A 15,619-nucleotide genomic window follows, 5' to 3' on the forward strand; every position below is an offset into this window, starting at 1 on the left:
TTACCTTCAACTGAGACCTGTTTTCCTCACCCTCTGAAATGTATTGATTTCTTGATTGGTAGGGCAATCTAGAGAATTATGCAGTTCCAGGGACCACGTGGCCTAATGGAGGAAATGGGTTCAATCCCCATACTGGCCATTTACTTTGAAAAAGACACCAATTCTAATTCTCCAAGGAGGAAACAAAGAATCCCATTTGAACCCTTACCTTCAACTGAGACCTGTTTTCCTCACCCTCTGAAATGTATTGATTTCTAGTTTGGTAGGGCAATCTAGAGAATTATGCAGTTACATGGACCACGTGGCCTAATGGAGGAAATGGGTTCAATCCCCATACTGGCCATTTACTTTGAAAAAGACACCAATTCTAATTCTCCAAGGAGGAAACCAAGAATCCCATTTGAACCCTTACCTTCAACTGAGACCTGTTTTCCTCACCCTCTGAAATGTATTGATTTCTTGTTTGGTAGAGCAATCTAGAGAATTATGCAGTTACAGGGACCACGTGGCCTAATGGACAAGGCGTCTGACTTCGAATCAGAAGATTGAGGGTTCGAGTCCCTTCGTGGTTGACACGTTAGCTTTGTTGACGGTAAGAACCCCAAGTGTATAAATTGTCCACTCTAGCTGGGTTAAGTTCTCTGGCAAAGTTTGTTATGAGTATAGTCAAGGCAGGCCGGTTAGCTATGGTTAGAGCATGGTGCTAATAAAGCCATGGTGATGGGCTCAATCCCCCAATTACTGAATGATACATATACTGTGTTAGATTCCATAGAAGAGAGAAAGCACAAAAAATACTGAGAATCTTCACTGTCAAGTATGGGGGTCATCTTGGTGAAATCCCCAAAGACTGAAAGATAACATCGCTTAATCCAGTGTAAAGAGTAAACAATTCACTCAATAACTTTCCTTGATTCATAACCGCTCCTGAAGAAAAGAATTGCTTTCCTTGTTGGATTCTTGTCAACTCTCTCTAGAAAAAAATCAAGAGGAAAGAGTGTGAATATCCAGTTACAGTGACCACGTGGCCTAATGGACATGTTGTCTGACTTCAGATCAGAAGATTGAGGATTTGAGTCCCTTTGTGGTTGGCAGGTTAGTTCTATTGAAGGAAAGAACCTCAAGTGTATAAATTGTTCACGCTGGCTGGATTAAGTTCTCCTACAAATTTTGTTGGGAAAACAGTCCAACAGAGGCCGGTTAGCTCAGATGGTTAGAGCGTGGTGCTAATAACGCCAAGGTCATGGGTTCAATCCCCATACTGGCCATTTACTTTGAAAAAGACACCAATTCTAATTCTCCAAGGAGGAAACCAAGAATCCCATTTGAATCCTTACCTTCAACTGAGACCTGTTTTCCTCACCCTCTGAAATGTATTGATTTCTTGTTTGGTAGAGCAATCTAGAGAATTATGCAGTTCCAGGGACCACGTGGCCTAATGGAGGAAATGGGTTCAATCCCCATACTGGCCATTTACTTTGAAAAAGACACCAATTCTAATTCTCCAAGGAGGAAACAAAGAATCCCATTTGAACCCTTACCTTCAACTGAGACCTGTTTTCCTCACCCTCTGAAATGTATTGATTTCTTGTTTGGTAGGGCAATCTAGAGAATTATGCAGTTCCAGGGACCACGTGGCCTAATGGAGGAAATGGGTTCAATCCCCATACTGGCCATTTACTTTGAAAAAGACACCAATTCTAATTCTCCAAGGAGGAAACAAAGAATCCCATTTGAACCCTTACCTTCAACTGAGACCTGTTTTCCTCACCCTCTGAAATGGATTGATTTCTTGTTTGGTAGGGCAATCTAGAGAATTATGCAGTTCCAGGGACCACGTGGCCTAATGGAGGAAATGGGTTCAATCCCCATACTGGCCATTTACTTTGAAAAAGACACCAATTCTAATTCTCCAAGGAGGAAACCAAGAATCCCATTTGAATCCTTACCTTCAACTGAGACCTGTTTTCCTCACCCTCTGAAATGTATTGATTTCTTGTTTGGTAGAGCAATCTAGAGAATTATGCAGTTCCAGGGACCACGTGGCCTAATGGAGGAAATGGGTTCAATCCCCATACTGGCCATTTACTTTGAAAAAGACACCAATTCTAATTCTCCAAGGAGGAAACAAAGAATCCCATTTGAACCCTTACCTTCAACTGAGACCTGTTTTCCTCACCCTCTGAAATGTATTGATTTCTTGTTTGGTAGGGCAATCTAGAGAATTATGCAGTTCCAGGGACCACGTGGCTTAATGGAGGAAATGGGTTCAATCCCCATACTGGCCATTTACTTTGAAAAAGACACCAATTCTAATTCTCCAAGGAGGAAACCAAGAATCCCATTTGAACCCTTACCTTCAACTGAGACCTGTTTTCCTCACCCTCTGAAATGGATTGATTTCTTGTTTGGTAGGGCAATCTAGAGAATTATGCAGTTCCAGGGACCACGTGGCCTAATGGAGGAAATGGGTTCAATCCCCATACTGGCCATTTACTTTGAAAAAGACACCAATTCTAATTCTCCAAGGAGGAAACCAAGAATCCCATTTGAACCCTTACCTTCAACTGAGACCTGTTTTCCTCACCCTCTGAAATGTATTGATTTCTTGTTTGGTAGAGCAATCTAGAGAATTATGCAGTTACAGGGACCACGTGGCCTAATGGACAAGGCGTCTGACTTCGAATCAGAAGATTGAGGGTTCGAGTCCCTTCGTGGTTGACACGTTAGCTTTGTTGACGGTAAAAACCCCAAGTGTATAATTTGTCCACTCTAGCTGGATTAAGTTCTCTGACGAAGTTTGTTATGAGTATAGTCAAATCAGGCCAGTTAGCTATGGTTAGAGCATGGTGCTAATAAAGTCATGGTGATGGGTTCAATACCCCAATTACTGAATGATACATATACTGTGTTAGATTCCATAGAAGAGAGAAAACACAAAAAATACTGAGAATCTTCACTGTCAAGTATGCAGGTCATCTTGTTGAAATCCCCAAAGACTGAAAGATAACATCACTTAATCCAGTGTAAAGAGTAAACAATTCACTCAATAACTTTCCTTGATTCATAACCGCTCCTGACGAAAAGAATTGCTTTCCTTCTTGGATTCTTGTCAACTCTCTCTAGAAAAAAATCAAGAGGAAAGAGTGTGAATATCCAGTTACAGTGACCACATGGCCTAATGGACATGTTGTCTGACTTCAGATCAGAAGATTGAGGGTTCGAGTCCCTTCGTGGTTGACACGTTAGCTTTGTTGACGGTAAGAACCCCAAGTGTATAAATTGTCCACTCTAGCTGGGTTAAGTTCTCTGGCAAAGTTTGTTATGAGTATAGTCAAGGCAGGCCGGTTAGCTATGGTTAGAGCATGGTGCTAATAAAGCCATGGTGATGGGCTCAATCCCCCAATTACTGAATGATACATATACTGTGTTAGATTCCATAGAAGAGAGAAAGCACAAAAAATACTGAGAATCTTCACTGTCAAGTATGGGGGTCATCTTGGTGAAATCCCCAAAGACTGAAAGATAACATCGCTTAATCCAGTGTAAAGAGTAAACAATTCACTCAATAACTTTCCTTGATTCATAACCGCTCCTGAAGAAAAGAATTGCTTTCCTTGTTGGATTCTTGTCAACTCTCTCTAGAAAAAAATCAAGAGGAAAGAGTGTGAATATCCAGTTACAGTGACCACGTGGCCTAATGGACATGTTGTCTGACTTCAGATCAGAAGATTGAGGATTTGAGTCCCTTTGTGGTTGGCAGGTTAGTTCTATTGAAGGAAAGAACCTCAAGTGTATAAATTGTTCACGCTGGCTGGATTAAGTTCTCCTACAAATTTTGTTGGGAAAACAGTCCAACAGAGGCCGGTTAGCTCAGATGGTTAGAGCGTGGTGCTAATAACGCCAAGGTCATGGGTTCAATCCCCATACTGGCCATTTACTTTGAAAAAGACACCAATTCTAATTCTCCAAGGAGGAAACAAAGAATCCCATTTGAACCCTTACCTTCAACTGAGACCTGTTTTCCTCACCCTCTGAAATGGATTGATTTCTTGTTTGGTAGGGCAATCTAGAGAATTATGCAGTTCCAGGGACCACGTGGCCTAATGGAGGAAATGGGTTCAATCCCCATACTGGCCATTTACTTTGAAAAAGACACCAATTCTAATTCTCCAAGGAGGAAACCAAGAATCCCATTTGAACCCTTACCTTCAACTGAGACCTGTTTTCCTCACCCTCTGAAATGTATTGATTTCTTGTTTGGTAGAGCAATCTAGAGAATTATGCAGTTACATGGACCACGTGGCCTAATGGAGGAAATGGGTTCAATCCCCATACTGGCCATTTACTTTGAAAAAGACACCAATTCTAATTCTCCAAGGAGGAAACCAAGAATCCCATTTGAACCCTTACCTTCAACTGAGACCTGTTTTCCTCACCCTCTGAAATGTATTGATTTCTTGTTTGGTAGAGCAATCTAGAGAATTTTGCAGTTACAGGGACCACGTGGCCTAATGGACAAGGCGTCTGACTTCGAATCAGAAGATTGAGGGTTCGAGTCCCTTTGTGGTTGACACGTTAGCTTTGTTGACGGTAAGAACCCCAAGTGTATAAATTGTCCACTCTAGCTGGATTAAGTTCTCTGGCAAAGTTTGTTATGAGTATAGTCAAGGCAGTCTGGTTAGCTATGGTTAGAGCATGGTGCTAATAAAGCCATGGTGATGGGCTCAATCCCCCAATTACTGAATGATACATATACTGTGTTAGATTCCATAGAAGAGAGAAAGCACAAAAAATACTGAGAATCTTCACTGTCAAGTATGGGGTCATCTTGGTGAAATCCCCAAAGACTGAAAGATAACATCACTTAATCCAGTGTAAAGAGTAAACAATTCACTCAATAACTTTCCTTGATTCATAACCGCTCCTGAAGAAAATAATTGCTTTCCTTGTTGGATTCTTGTCAACTCTCTCTAGAAAAAAATCAAGAGGAAAGAGTGTGAATATCCAGTTACAGTGACCACGTGGCCTAATGGACATGTTGTCTGACTTCAGATCAGAAGATTGAGGATTTGAGTCCCTTTGTGGTTGGCAGGTTAGTTCTATTGAAGGAAAGAACCTCAAGTGTATAAATTGTTCACGCTGGCTGGATTAAGTTCTCCTACAAATTTTGTTGGGAAAACAGTCCAACAGAGGCCGGTTAGCTCAGATGGTTAGAGCGTGGTGCTAATAACGCCAAGGTCATGGGTTCAATCCCCATACTGGCCATTTACTTTGAAAAAGACACCAATTCTAATTCTCCAAGGAGGAAACCAAGAATCCCATTTGAATCCTTACCTTCAACTGAGACCTGTTTTCCTCACCCTCTGAAATGTATTGATTTCTTGTTTGGTAGAGCAATCTAGAGAATTATGCAGTTCCAGGGACCACGTGGCCTAATGGAGGAAATGGGTTCAATCCCCATACTGGCCATTTACTTTGAAAAAGACACCAATTCTAATTCTCCAAGGAGGAAACAAAGAATCCCATTTGAACCCTTACCTTCAACTGAGACCTGTTTTCCTCACCCTCTGAAATGTATTGATTTCTTGTTTGGTAGGGCAATCTAGAGAATTATGCAGTTCCAGGGACCACGTGGCCTAATGGAGGAAATGGGTTCAATCCCCATACTGGCCATTTACTTTGAAAAAGACACCAATTCTAATTCTCCAAGGAGGAAACAAAGAATCCCATTTGAACCCTTACCTTCAACTGAGACCTGTTTTCCTCACCCTCTGAAATGGATTGATTTCTTGTTTGGTAGGGCAATCTAGAGAATTATGCAGTTCCAGGGACCACGTGGCCTAATGGAGGAAATGGGTTCAATCCCCATACTGGCCATTTACTTTGAAAAAGACACCAATTCTAATTCTCCAAGGAGGAAACCAAGAATCCCATTTGAATCCTTACCTTCAACTGAGACCTGTTTTCCTCACCCTCTGAAATGTATTGATTTCTTGTTTGGTAGAGCAATCTAGAGAATTATGCAGTTCCAGGGACCACGTGGCCTAATGGAGGAAATGGGTTCAATCCCCATACTGGCCATTTACTTTGAAAAAGACACCAATTCTAATTCTCCAAGGAGGAAACAAAGAATCCCATTTGAACCCTTACCTTCAACTGAGACCTGTTTTCCTCACCCTCTGAAATGTATTGATTTCTTGTTTGGTAGGGCAATCTAGAGAATTATGCAGTTCCAGGGACCACGTGGCTTAATGGAGGAAATGGGTTCAATCCCCATACTGGCCATTTACTTTGAAAAAGACACCAATTCTAATTCTCCAAGGAGGAAACCAAGAATCCCATTTGAACCCTTACCTTCAACTGAGACCTGTTTTCCTCACCCTCTGAAATGGATTGATTTCTTGTTTGGTAGGGCAATCTAGAGAATTATGCAGTTCCAGGGACCACGTGGCCTAATGGAGGAAATGGGTTCAATCCCCATACTGGCCATTTACTTTGAAAAAGACACCAATTCTAATTCTCCAAGGAGGAAACCAAGAATCCCATTTGAACCCTTACCTTCAACTGAGACCTGTTTTCCTCACCCTCTGAAATGTATTGATTTCTTGTTTGGTAGAGCAATCTAGAGAATTATGCAGTTACAGGGACCACGTGGCCTAATGGACAAGGCGTCTGACTTCGAATCAGAAGATTGAGGGTTCGAGTCCCTTCGTGGTTGACACGTTAGCTTTGTTGACGGTAAAAACCCCAAGTGTATAATTTGTCCACTCTAGCTGGATTAAGTTCTCTGACGAAGTTTGTTATGAGTATAGTCAAATCAGGCCAGTTAGCTATGGTTAGAGCATGGTGCTAATAAAGTCATGGTGATGGGTTCAATACCCCAATTACTGAATGATACATATACTGTGTTAGATTCCATAGAAGAGAGAAAACACAAAAAATACTGAGAATCTTCACTGTCAAGTATGCAGGTCATCTTGTTGAAATCCCCAAAGACTGAAAGATAACATCACTTAATCCAGTGTAAAGAGTAAACAATTCACTCAATAACTTTCCTTGATTCATAACCGCTCCTGACGAAAAGAATTGCTTTCCTTCTTGGATTCTTGTCAACTCTCTCTAGAAAAAAATCAAGAGGAAAGAGTGTGAATATCCAGTTACAGTGACCACATGGCCTAATGGACATGTTGTCTGACTTCAGATCAGAAGATTGAGGGTTCGAGTCCCTTCGTGGTTGACACGTTAGCTTTGTTGACGGTAAGAACCCCAAGTGTATAAATTGTCCACTCTAGCTGGGTTAAGTTCTCTGGCAAAGTTTGTTATGAGTATAGTCAAGGCAGGCCGGTTAGCTATGGTTAGAGCATGGTGCTAATAAAGCCATGGTGATGGGCTCAATCCCCCAATTACTGAATGATACATATACTGTGTTAGATTCCATAGAAGAGAGAAAGCACAAAAAATACTGAGAATCTTCACTGTCAAGTATGGGGGTCATCTTGGTGAAATCCCCAAAGACTGAAAGATAACATCGCTTAATCCAGTGTAAAGAGTAAACAATTCACTCAATAACTTTCCTTGATTCATAACCGCTCCTGAAGAAAAGAATTGCTTTCCTTGTTGGATTCTTGTCAACTCTCTCTAGAAAAAAATCAAGAGGAAAGAGTGTGAATATCCAGTTACAGTGACCACGTGGCCTAATGGACATGTTGTCTGACTTCAGATCAGAAGATTGAGGATTTGAGTCCCTTTGTGGTTGGCAGGTTAGTTCTATTGAAGGAAAGAACCTCAAGTGTATAAATTGTTCACGCTGGCTGGATTAAGTTCTCCTACAAATTTTGTTGGGAAAACAGTCCAACAGAGGCCGGTTAGCTCAGATGGTTAGAGCGTGGTGCTAATAACGCCAAGGTCATGGGTTCAATCCCCATACTGGCCATTTACTTTGAAAAAGACACCAATTCTAATTCTCCAAGGAGGAAACAAAGAATCCCATTTGAACCCTTACCTTCAACTGAGACCTGTTTTCCTCACCCTCTGAAATGTATTGATTTCTTGTTTGGTAGAGCAATCTAGAGAATTATGCAGTTACAGGGACCACGTGGCCTAATGGACAAGGCGTCTGACTTCGAATCAGAAGATTGAGGGTTCGAGTCCCTTTGTGGTTGACACGTTAGCTTTGTTGACGGTAAGAACCCCAAGTGTATAAATTGTCCACTCTAGCTGGATTAAGTTCTCTGGCAAAGTTTGTTATGAGTATAGTCAAGGCAGTCTGGTTAGCTATGGTTAGAGCATGGTGCTAATAAAGCCATGGTGATGGGCTCAATCCCCCAATTACTGAATGATACATATACTGTGTTAGATTCCATAGAAGAGAGAAAGCACAAAAAATACTGAGAATCTTCACTGTCAAGTATGGGGTCATCTTGGTGAAATCCCCAAAGACTGAAAGATAACATCACTTAATCCAGTGTAAAGAGTAAACAATTCACTCAATAACTTTCCTTGATTCATAACCGCTCCTGAAGAAAATAATTGCTTTCCTTGTTGGATTCTTGTCAACTCTCTCTAGAAAAAAATCAAGAGGAAAGAGTGTGAATATCCAGTTACAGTGACCACGTGGCCTAATGGACATGTTGTCTGACTTCAGATCAGAAGATTGAGGATTTGAGTCCCTTTGTGGTTGGCAGGTTAGTTCTATTGAAGGAAAGAACCTCAAGTGTATAAATTGTTCACGCTGGCTGGATTAAGTTCTCCTACAAATTTTGTTGGGAAAACAGTCCAACAGAGGCCGGTTAGCTCAGATGGTTAGAGCGTGGTGCTAATAACGCCAAGGTCATGGGTTCAATCCCCATACTGGCCATTTACTTTGAAAAAGACACCAATTCTAATTCTCCAAGGAGGAAACCAAGAATCCCATTTGAATCCTTACCTTCAACTGAGACCTGTTTTCCTCACCCTCTGAAATGTATTGATTTCTTGTTTGGTAGAGCAATCTAGAGAATTATGCAGTTCCAGGGACCACGTGGCCTAATGGAGGAAATGGGTTCAATCCCCATACTGGCCATTTACTTTGAAAAAGACACCAATTCTAATTCTCCAAGGAGGAAACAAAGAATCCCATTTGAACCCTTACCTTCAACTGAGACCTGTTTTCCTCACCCTCTGAAATGTATTGATTTCTTGTTTGGTAGGGCAATCTAGAGAATTATGCAGTTCCAGGGACCACGTGGCCTAATGGAGGAAATGGGTTCAATCCCCATACTGGCCATTTACTTTGAAAAAGACACCAATTCTAATTCTCCAAGGAGGAAACAAAGAATCCCATTTGAACCCTTACCTTCAACTGAGACCTGTTTTCCTCACCCTCTGAAATGGATTGATTTCTTGTTTGGTAGGGCAATCTAGAGAATTATGCAGTTCCAGGGACCACGTGGCCTAATGGAGGAAATGGGTTCAATCCCCATACTGGCCATTTACTTTGAAAAAGACACCAATTCTAATTCTCCAAGGAGGAAACCAAGAATCCCATTTGAATCCTTACCTTCAACTGAGACCTGTTTTCCTCACCCTCTGAAATGTATTGATTTCTTGTTTGGTAGAGCAATCTAGAGAATTATGCAGTTCCAGGGACCACGTGGCCTAATGGAGGAAATGGGTTCAATCCCCATACTGGCCATTTACTTTGAAAAAGACACCAATTCTAATTCTCCAAGGAGGAAACAAAGAATCCCATTTGAACCCTTACCTTCAACTGAGACCTGTTTTCCTCACCCTCTGAAATGTATTGATTTCTTGTTTGGTAGGGCAATCTAGAGAATTATGCAGTTCCAGGGACCACGTGGCTTAATGGAGGAAATGGGTTCAATCCCCATACTGGCCATTTACTTTGAAAAAGACACCAATTCTAATTCTCCAAGGAGGAAACCAAGAATCCCATTTGAACCCTTACCTTCAACTGAGACCTGTTTTCCTCACCCTCTGAAATGGATTGATTTCTTGTTTGGTAGGGCAATCTAGAGAATTATGCAGTTCCAGGGACCACGTGGCCTAATGGAGGAAATGGGTTCAATCCCCATACTGGCCATTTACTTTGAAAAAGACACCAATTCTAATTCTCCAAGGAGGAAACCAAGAATCCCATTTGAACCCTTACCTTCAACTGAGACCTGTTTTCCTCACCCTCTGAAATGTATTGATTTCTTGTTTGGTAGAGCAATCTAGAGAATTATGCAGTTACAGGGACCACGTGGCCTAATGGACAAGGCGTCTGACTTCGAATCAGAAGATTGAGGGTTCGAGTCCCTTCGTGGTTGACACGTTAGCTTTGTTGACGGTAAAAACCCCAAGTGTATAATTTGTCCACTCTAGCTGGATTAAGTTCTCTGACGAAGTTTGTTATGAGTATAGTCAAATCAGGCCAGTTAGCTATGGTTAGAGCATGGTGCTAATAAAGTCATGGTGATGGGTTCAATACCCCAATTACTGAATGATACATATACTGTGTTAGATTCCATAGAAGAGAGAAAACACAAAAAATACTGAGAATCTTCACTGTCAAGTATGCAGGTCATCTTGTTGAAATCCCCAAAGACTGAAAGATAACATCACTTAATCCAGTGTAAAGAGTAAACAATTCACTCAATAACTTTCCTTGATTCATAACCGCTCCTGACGAAAAGAATTGCTTTCCTTCTTGGATTCTTGTCAACTCTCTCTAGAAAAAAATCAAGAGGAAAGAGTGTGAATATCCAGTTACAGTGACCACATGGCCTAATGGACATGTTGTCTGACTTCAGATCAGAAGATTGAGGGTTCGAGTCCCTTCGTGGTTGACACGTTAGCTTTGTTGACGGTAAGAACCCCAAGTGTATAAATTGTCCACTCTAGCTGGGTTAAGTTCTCTGGCAAAGTTTGTTATGAGTATAGTCAAGGCAGGCCGGTTAGCTATGGTTAGAGCATGGTGCTAATAAAGCCATGGTGATGGGCTCAATCCCCCAATTACTGAATGATACATATACTGTGTTAGATTCCATAGAAGAGAGAAAGCACAAAAAATACTGAGAATCTTCACTGTCAAGTATGGGGGTCATCTTGGTGAAATCCCCAAAGACTGAAAGATAACATCGCTTAATCCAGTGTAAAGAGTAAACAATTCACTCAATAACTTTCCTTGATTCATAACCGCTCCTGAAGAAAAGAATTGCTTTCCTTGTTGGATTCTTGTCAACTCTCTCTAGAAAAAAATCAAGAGGAAAGAGTGTGAATATCCAGTTACAGTGACCACGTGGCCTAATGGACATGTTGTCTGACTTCAGATCAGAAGATTGAGGATTTGAGTCCCTTTGTGGTTGGCAGGTTAGTTCTATTGAAGGAAAGAACCTCAAGTGTATAAATTGTTCACGCTGGCTGGATTAAGTTCTCCTACAAATTTTGTTGGGAAAACAGTCCAACAGAGGCCGGTTAGCTCAGATGGTTAGAGCGTGGTGCTAATAACGCCAAGGTCATGGGTTCAATCCCCATACTGGCCATTTACTTTGAAAAAGACACCAATTCTAATTCTCCAAGGAGGAAACAAAGAATCCCATTTGAACCCTTACCTTCAACTGAGACCTGTTTTCCTCACCCTCTGAAATGGATTGATTTCTTGTTTGGTAGGGCAATCTAGAGAATTATGCAGTTCCAGGGACCACGTGGCCTAATGGAGGAAATGGGTTCAATCCCCATACTGGCCATTTACTTTGAAAAAGACACCAATTCTAATTCTCCAAGGAGGAAACCAAGAATCCCATTTGAACCCTTACCTTCAACTGAGACCTGTTTTCCTCACCCTCTGAAATGTATTGATTTCTTGTTTGGTAGAGCAATCTAGAGAATTATGCAGTTACATGGACCACGTGGCCTAATGGAGGAAATGGGTTCAATCCCCATACTGGCCATTTACTTTGAAAAAGACACCAATTCTAATTCTCCAAGGAGGAAACCAAGAATCCCATTTGAACCCTTACCTTCAACTGAGACCTGTTTTCCTCACCCTCTGAAATGTATTGATTTCTTGTTTGGTAGAGCAATCTAGAGAATTTTGCAGTTACAGGGACCACGTGGCCTAATGGACAAGGCGTCTGACTTCGAATCAGAAGATTGAGGGTTCGAGTCCCTTTGTGGTTGACACGTTAGCTTTGTTGACGGTAAGAACCCCAAGTGTATAAATTGTCCACTCTAGCTGGATTAAGTTCTCTGGCAAAGTTTGTTATGAGTATAGTCAAGGCAGTCTGGTTAGCTATGGTTAGAGCATGGTGCTAATAAAGCCATGGTGATGGGCTCAATCCCCCAATTACTGAATGATACATATACTGTGTTAGATTCCATAGAAGAGAGAAAGCACAAAAAATACTGAGAATCTTCACTGTCAAGTATGGGGTCATCTTGGTGAAATCCCCAAAGACTGAAAGATAACATCACTTAATCCAGTGTAAAGAGTAAACAATTCACTCAATAACTTTCCTTGATTCATAACCGCTCCTGAAGAAAATAATTGCTTTCCTTGTTGGATTCTTGTCAACTCTCTCTAGAAAAAAATCAAGAGGAAAGAGTGTGAATATCCAGTTACAGTGACCACGTGGCCTAATGGACATGTTGTCTGACTTCAGATCAGAAGATTGAGGATTTGAGTCCCTTTGTGGTTGGCAGGTTAGTTCTATTGAAGGAAAGAACCTCAAGTGTATAAATTGTTCACGCTGGCTGGGTTAAGTTCTCCTACAAATTTTGTTGGGAAAACAATCCAACAGAGGCCGGTTAGCTCAGATGGTTAGAGCGTGGTGCTAATAACGCCAAGGTCATGGGTTCAATCCCCATACTGGCCATTTACTTTGAAAAAGACACCAATTCTAATTCTCCAAGGAGGAAACAAAGAATCCCATTTGAACCCTTACCTTCAACTGAGACCTGTTTTCCTCACCCTCTGAAATGGATTGATTTCTTGTTTGGTAGGGCAATCTAGAGAATTATGCAGTTCCAGGGACCACGTGGCCTAATGGAGGAAATGGGTTCAATCCCCATACTGGCCATTTACTTTGAAAAAGACACCAATTCTAATTCTCCAAGGAGGAAACCAAGAATCCCATTTGAACCCTTACCTTCAACTGAGACCTGTTTTCCTCACCCTCTGAAATGTATTGATTTCTTGTTTGGTAGAGCAATCTAGAGAATTATGCAGTTACAGGGACCACGTGGCCTAATGGACAAGGCGTCTGACTTCGAATCAGAAGATTGAGGGTTCGAGTCCCTTCGTGGTTAGCTTTGTTGACGGTAAGAACCCCAAGTGTATAAATTGTCCACTCTAGCTGGATTAAGTTCTCTGGCAAAGTTTGTTATGAGTATAGTCAAGGCAGGCCGGTTAGCTATGGTTAGAGCATGGTGCTAATAAAGCCATGGTGATGGGCTCAATCCCCCAATTACTGAATGATACATATACTGTGTTAGATTCCATAGAAGAGAGAAAGCACAAAAAATACTGAGAATCTTCACTGTCAAGTATGGGGGTCATCTTGGTGAAATCCCCAAAGACTGAAAGATAACATCACTTAATCCAGTGTAAAGAGTAAACAATTCACTCAATAACTTTCCTTGATTCATAACCGCTCCTGAAGAAAAGAATTGCTTTCCTTGTTGGATTCTTGTCAACTCTCTCTAGAAAAAAATCAAGAGGAAAGAGTGTGAATATCCAGTTACAGTGACCACGTGGCCTAATGGACATGTTGTCTGACTTCAGATCAGAAGATTGAGGATTTGAGTCCCTTTGTGGTTGGCAGGTTAGTTCTATTGAAGGAAAGAACCTCAAGTGTATAAATTGTTCACGCTGGCTGGATTAAGTTCTCCTACAAATTTTGTTGGGAAAACAGTCCAACAGAGGCCGGTTCGCTCAGATGGTTAGAGCGTGGTGCTAATAACGCCAAGGTCATGGGTTCAATCCCCATACTGGCCATTTACTTTGAAAAAGACACCAATTCTAATTCTCCAAGGAGGAAACCAAGAATCCCATTTGAACCCTTACCTTCAACTGAGACCTGTTTTCCTCACCCTCTGAAATGTATTGATTTCTTGATTGGTAGGGCAATCTAGAGGATTATGCAGTTCCAGGGACCACGTGGCCTAATGGAGGAAATGGGTTCAATCCCCATACTGGCCATTTACTTTGAAAAAGACACCAATTCTAATTCTCCAAGGAGGAAACAAAGAATCCCATTTGAACCCTTACCTTCAACTGAGACCTGTTTTCCTCACCCTCTGAAATGTATTGATTTCTAGTTTGGTAGGGCAATCTAGAGAATTATGCAGTTACATGGACCACGTGGCCTAATGGAGGAAATGGGTTCAATCCCCATACTGGCCATTTACTTTGAAAAAGACACCAATTCTAATTCTCCAAGGAGGAAACCAAGAATCCCATTTGAACCCTTACCTTCAACTGAGACCTGTTTTCCTCACCCTCTGAAATGTATTGATTTCTTGTTTGGTAGAGCAATCTAGAGAATTTTGCAGTTACAGGGACCACGTGGCCTAATGGACAAGGCGTCTGACTTCGAATCAGAAGATTGAGGGTTCGAGTCCCTTCGTGGTTGACACGTTAGCTTTGTTGACGGTAAGAACCCCAAGTGTATAAATTGTCCACTCTAGCTGGATTAAGTTCTCTGGCAAAGTTTGTTATGAGTATAGTCAAGGCAGTCTGGTTAGCTATGGTTAGAGCATGGTGCTAATAAAGCCATGGTGATGGGCTCAATCCCCCAATTACTGAATGATACATATACTGTGTTAGATTCCATAGAAGAGAGAAAGCACAAAAAATACTGAGAATCTTCACTGTCAAGTATGGGGTCATCTTGGTGAAATCCCCAAAGACTGAAAGATAACATCACTTAATCCAGTGTAAAGAGTAAACAATTCACTCAATAACTTTCCTTGATTCATAACCGCTCCTGAAGAAAATAATTGCTTTCCTTGTTGGATTCTTGTCAACTCTCTCTAGAAAAAAATCAAGAGGAAAGAGTGTGAATATCCAGTTACAGTGACCACGTGGCCTAATGGACATGTTGTCTGACTTCAGATCAGAAGATTGAGGATTTGAGTCCCTTTGTGGTTGGCAGGTTAGTTCTATTGAAGGAAAGAACCTCAAGTGTATAAATTGTTCACGCTGGCTGGGTTAAGTTCTCCTACAAATTTTGTTGGGAAAACAATCCAACAGAGGCCGGTTAGCTCAGATGGTTAGAGCGTGGTGCTAATAACGCCAAGGTCATGGGTTCAATCCCCATACTGGCCATTTACTTTGAAAAAGACACCAATTCTAATTCTCCAAGGAGGAAACAAAGAATCCCATTTGAACCCTTACCTTCAACTGAGACCTGTTTTCCTCACCCTCTGAAATGTATTGATTTCTTGTTTGGTAGGGCAATCTAGAGAATTATGCAGTTACAGGGACCACGTGGCCTAATGGAGGAAATGGGTTCAATCCCCATACTGGCCATTTACTTTGAAAAAGACACCAATTCTAATTCTCCAAGGAGGAAACCAAGAATCCCATTTGAACCCTTACCTTCAACTGAGACCTGTTTTCCTCACCCTCTGA

At 41.4% G+C, this 15,619-nt stretch overlaps 18 non-coding genes across 18 annotated transcripts; all 18 read left to right on the plus strand.

Annotated features, from left to right (window-relative positions):
- The first annotated feature begins 499 nt into the window (after positions 1–499).
- On the plus strand, positions 500–572 carry trnar-ucg (transfer RNA arginine (anticodon UCG)). Its single transcript has one exon. It is a non-coding gene; the product is annotated as a tRNA-Arg (tRNA).
- A 622-nt stretch (positions 573–1,194) lies between these two features.
- Positions 1,195–1,268, plus strand: trnai-aau (transfer RNA isoleucine (anticodon AAU)). Its single transcript has one exon. It is a non-coding gene; the product is annotated as a tRNA-Ile (tRNA).
- Positions 1,269–2,648: 1,380 nt separating this feature from the next.
- On the plus strand, positions 2,649–2,721 carry trnar-ucg (transfer RNA arginine (anticodon UCG)). The gene has a single exon. It is a non-coding gene; the product is annotated as a tRNA-Arg (tRNA).
- Positions 2,722–3,862: 1,141 nt separating this feature from the next.
- On the plus strand, positions 3,863–3,936 carry trnai-aau (transfer RNA isoleucine (anticodon AAU)). The gene has a single exon. It is a non-coding gene; the product is annotated as a tRNA-Ile (tRNA).
- A 564-nt stretch (positions 3,937–4,500) lies between these two features.
- On the plus strand, positions 4,501–4,573 carry trnar-ucg (transfer RNA arginine (anticodon UCG)). The gene has a single exon. It is a non-coding gene; the product is annotated as a tRNA-Arg (tRNA).
- A 621-nt stretch (positions 4,574–5,194) lies between these two features.
- Positions 5,195–5,268, plus strand: trnai-aau (transfer RNA isoleucine (anticodon AAU)). Its single transcript has one exon. It is a non-coding gene; the product is annotated as a tRNA-Ile (tRNA).
- A 1,380-nt stretch (positions 5,269–6,648) lies between these two features.
- trnar-ucg (transfer RNA arginine (anticodon UCG)) lies at positions 6,649–6,721 on the plus strand. The gene has a single exon. It is a non-coding gene; the product is annotated as a tRNA-Arg (tRNA).
- Positions 6,722–7,862: 1,141 nt separating this feature from the next.
- trnai-aau (transfer RNA isoleucine (anticodon AAU)) lies at positions 7,863–7,936 on the plus strand. The gene has a single exon. It is a non-coding gene; the product is annotated as a tRNA-Ile (tRNA).
- A 156-nt stretch (positions 7,937–8,092) lies between these two features.
- Positions 8,093–8,165, plus strand: trnar-ucg (transfer RNA arginine (anticodon UCG)). The gene has a single exon. It is a non-coding gene; the product is annotated as a tRNA-Arg (tRNA).
- A 621-nt stretch (positions 8,166–8,786) lies between these two features.
- On the plus strand, positions 8,787–8,860 carry trnai-aau (transfer RNA isoleucine (anticodon AAU)). The gene has a single exon. It is a non-coding gene; the product is annotated as a tRNA-Ile (tRNA).
- A 1,380-nt stretch (positions 8,861–10,240) lies between these two features.
- Positions 10,241–10,313, plus strand: trnar-ucg (transfer RNA arginine (anticodon UCG)). Its single transcript has one exon. It is a non-coding gene; the product is annotated as a tRNA-Arg (tRNA).
- A 1,141-nt stretch (positions 10,314–11,454) lies between these two features.
- Positions 11,455–11,528, plus strand: trnai-aau (transfer RNA isoleucine (anticodon AAU)). Its single transcript has one exon. It is a non-coding gene; the product is annotated as a tRNA-Ile (tRNA).
- A 564-nt stretch (positions 11,529–12,092) lies between these two features.
- trnar-ucg (transfer RNA arginine (anticodon UCG)) lies at positions 12,093–12,165 on the plus strand. The gene has a single exon. It is a non-coding gene; the product is annotated as a tRNA-Arg (tRNA).
- A 621-nt stretch (positions 12,166–12,786) lies between these two features.
- Positions 12,787–12,860, plus strand: trnai-aau (transfer RNA isoleucine (anticodon AAU)). Its single transcript has one exon. It is a non-coding gene; the product is annotated as a tRNA-Ile (tRNA).
- A 360-nt stretch (positions 12,861–13,220) lies between these two features.
- trnar-ucg (transfer RNA arginine (anticodon UCG)) lies at positions 13,221–13,293 on the plus strand. The gene has a single exon. It is a non-coding gene; the product is annotated as a tRNA-Arg (tRNA).
- A 614-nt stretch (positions 13,294–13,907) lies between these two features.
- Positions 13,908–13,981, plus strand: trnai-aau (transfer RNA isoleucine (anticodon AAU)). The gene has a single exon. It is a non-coding gene; the product is annotated as a tRNA-Ile (tRNA).
- A 564-nt stretch (positions 13,982–14,545) lies between these two features.
- trnar-ucg (transfer RNA arginine (anticodon UCG)) lies at positions 14,546–14,618 on the plus strand. The gene has a single exon. It is a non-coding gene; the product is annotated as a tRNA-Arg (tRNA).
- Positions 14,619–15,239: 621 nt separating this feature from the next.
- On the plus strand, positions 15,240–15,313 carry trnai-aau (transfer RNA isoleucine (anticodon AAU)). The gene has a single exon. It is a non-coding gene; the product is annotated as a tRNA-Ile (tRNA).
- Positions 15,314–15,619: the final 306 nt, after the last annotated feature.

Source organism: Labrus mixtus, chromosome 6 (genome assembly GCF_963584025.1).
Source record: "Labrus mixtus chromosome 6, fLabMix1.1, whole genome shotgun sequence".
In the NCBI taxonomy this organism is placed as follows: Eukaryota; Metazoa; Chordata; class Actinopteri; order Labriformes; family Labridae; genus Labrus; species Labrus mixtus.